General features: G+C 35.2%; 1 long non-coding RNA gene across 1 annotated transcript; it reads right to left on the bottom strand.

Moving 5' to 3' along the window:
• Window positions 1–2,129: 2,129 nt before the first annotated feature.
• On the bottom strand, window positions 2,130–2,907 carry LOC137242448 (uncharacterized). The gene is made up of 3 exons (XR_010950246.1): window positions 2,615–2,907; window positions 2,326–2,554; window positions 2,130–2,268 (listed from the first exon to the last, which is right to left on the bottom strand). It is a non-coding gene; the product is annotated as an uncharacterized lncRNA (long non-coding RNA).
• Between the last annotated feature and the right edge of the window lie 321 nt (window positions 2,908–3,228).

The following is a 3,228-nucleotide window of genomic DNA, read 5'->3' as shown; positions in this document are numbered from 1 at the left end:
AAACAATCATCATCAAGCCTTCTACGTTTCTTAACAAGTTTTACTTACATTTTTGTTAAAATTCTTTTATAAATTAATAAAAAAATAAAAAGAAAATATTTTTCCGCCAACTAATTTGCAACTTAGAAAAACGGAACTACGATCGAAATGCAGAATACAAAAAAATCGAACGATTCGAAGTTGGATCGAAAGAGATTGGAACACAGAATACCAAAATACGGGATGCCAATGCGAAATCCCTTATCTCCGACTATAGCAGATATAGTATTGGACAAAATATTTGACGACAGCATAGCTGAATTAATAGAAAAGGACATATACATCAAAAACATCAATGAGTATGTAGATGATGTATTCGCAATCATAAAAACCAAGGACGCGGAAGACATCTTAAAAATATTAAATGCGCAACATACAAGCATAAAATTCACTATGGAAAAAGAAAAGGAAAATAAAATAGCCTTCCTAGATGTAGAAGTAAGTAGAAAAAAAGAAACGGTTACTAATGAACTGGTATACTAAATCCATCGCATCGGGCCGACTAATTAACTATCACTCAAACCACCCATGGAAGCAAAACATTAATACGGCAACTAGTATGATTAGAAAAGTAGCGCTACTTAGTGATGAACAGGACATTGAGGAAAACATGAAGAAAATAAAGAATATATTATTCAAAAATAGCTATCCAAGCACCCTCATTGATAGATTAATTCAAAACACAATAAACAGAATTAGTCAAAAACGCGACAATTTACCGCCGGACAGCACCAACAAAAAATACATCGGTGCAACATACATACCCGGTCTTACAGACAATCAAATACTACATAAAACAATAAACAACAAAAACATTAATTACGCGAACAAGCCGAAGAACAAAATTATATTTTTACAAAAATTAAAGACCCAATCCCAAAAGATCAACAAAACGATGTGGTTTACAAAATAACATGCAATGGTCGCGATGATGATAAATGTGGAAAATGTTATATTGGCACAACCAAACGACAACTGGGTATACGTATCATCACTTAACAAAGAGCAACCACGTAGCGGACTTTTCAAATGTTGAAATATTAGATGTCGAAAAAGAGAAAAAACGAGAATGTCTCTTGAAAGCATACGAATACAACAACAAATACACAACATACTAAATTTCAAAGAAGACTTTCACAATATCAGCAGCGTCTACTCAGCTGTTATTCAGAGATGTAAATCAAAGTAAACAAAAATGCAAGTGCGCACTGTTTATGTATATTTGTTAAAATAAAGTGCAATAGTTAATTTAATTATAATACAATTAATGTAAGTAAATAAAAAATTTGTATGATGTGTCAGTTTCATGTTAATTGTTAGAAAGTGTTAGAAAAAAGTATCAAAATGTTAATATGTATATTATTTCTGCATATTTATCATTAAAGAAATCCCCAGAAGATGACGTGAAAAAAGAACTTTGAAACGGTTCGGGAAAAAACAACAACAACTGTTTTTTAATTTTTGACCATATGTGCTCAACCCAGCAAACACAAATACTATACATTGGTCCATCTATAAACGTAAAAGCAATTATTTATATTCAAAATATTTTTTTGTTATACATCTCTTTTATAAATTTTGGTTAAAAATTATTGATAAAATCGTTGCTTTAAAATTCTTTGCAAACTTTACGAGATTGTTGAATATTATTTTAATTAGAGCATAAAAAGCTTAGATTAGTTCAGCCATGTCATATTTGGGTCATGCATAATTTTAATGCTTTGCGTATAGCTTTAATGATGATACGTGCATGCACGCCTTCCTCAACATATGGCTTAACTTGTTTTAAGATTTCACATGCTTATAGTACTACTGAAGTGGTGCCATGTCCGACCTGATAGGAGAAACATTTTTATTCTACACATTCTAATATAACAAAAAACTTACCTCAGCATTTTGAGATTTGGCGATGTCGACTAGAGTTTTACGGATGGATGCACAATTTCCAATAGTTTCATAATGGTTGCCCCATCATTTGAAATTGTGGCCCTACTACTGGATTCAACAATATGTTTGTCCATACTGTGTGAACCCAATGTAGTGCGTTCAGCGTCCACAATTGAATGCGAGGCATTGATGTTGGATATGAGTTGAGGTTCTACCTAGAGAGCAATCGGTACCCAAATATTTTTTACACAAAAACTCATGTACCCAATACAAGTTCAGGACGTTCCTATTTATCGACACGCTGTCCGGTGTGGCCCAAATGTTGGAAATATTCAGTTGGCACTGTTGAGAAAAAATATGGATCAATGAACACAAGTAAAAGTGAAAGAGTTTTTTTACCATCTGTTGTTACTTTACACATTAGACATTGGAAACGACGACCAGCATCTACAAATTGCATATTAGCCTTGCAACGATTACATCTAGTTGGAACCATTTCACCAAAATTTACAATGGGTGGCTCATATTCACCCTCAACCGTGCGTGCCATTGGTGAGATGGTAAGTGTAAAGGACAAAGATGTTGTTTTTAATAAATCAGCTGTTGCAGGTATGCAATAAAAAAAGGCCTGCAAACGAGAAAGATCAATGTAATTGACAAACAAAAAATTAATTTCGAATATCAATACCTAGCGTAACGTGGCGAGGAGTTACCCTGATCTTGTACCACATATTTTGTGGTCACCAATGGTGGTAATAAACCCTGTTCATTAGTAATAAAAGCACCACCAGCGCTATTTTGATTTTCAACGATAACGCTTATCGGATTAGGCATCTGATCGGGATCTAAACGGCGTTGGGCTACTGTGGCGGCTGTTGATATATACCAGTACCAGGTGCAGGTGGTTGCTAAACAAAATAATACAAAAATAATCATCAGTAATATTTGTATTAGTTGTATTAGCATACATTATAACCATGACGTGCGGGTATTGGGGGTTGACCCGGCATGGGTGGCTGACTGGGCATTGGCGCATGTCCAGGTTGTGTTGCTGGCATCATTTGACTCATGTAACCACCTGGTGCACTTGGTTGTTGTAGAGGATAGCCTGGATGTTGAGGTTGTGAAGGGTAACCAGGTGGACCAGGTTATGGTGGATAGCCCGACTGTTGTGGCATTGGCAGATAGGTTGTTGCTGCTGCTGTCGTGGCATTGCATTAAAAAATGGCTTTTCGTTTGAACTCCGGAAATAGCTTTCACAACAGTGGACTTACCGTGTCCAATCCTGCCAATGAAAATGAA

The sequence above is a fragment of the Eurosta solidaginis genome, chromosome 2 (assembly GCF_040869045.1).
Source record: "Eurosta solidaginis isolate ZX-2024a chromosome 2, ASM4086904v1, whole genome shotgun sequence".
Classification (NCBI taxonomy): Eukaryota; Metazoa; Arthropoda; class Insecta; order Diptera; family Tephritidae; genus Eurosta; species Eurosta solidaginis.
This window is presented reverse-complemented; position numbering and strand designations above follow the sequence as displayed.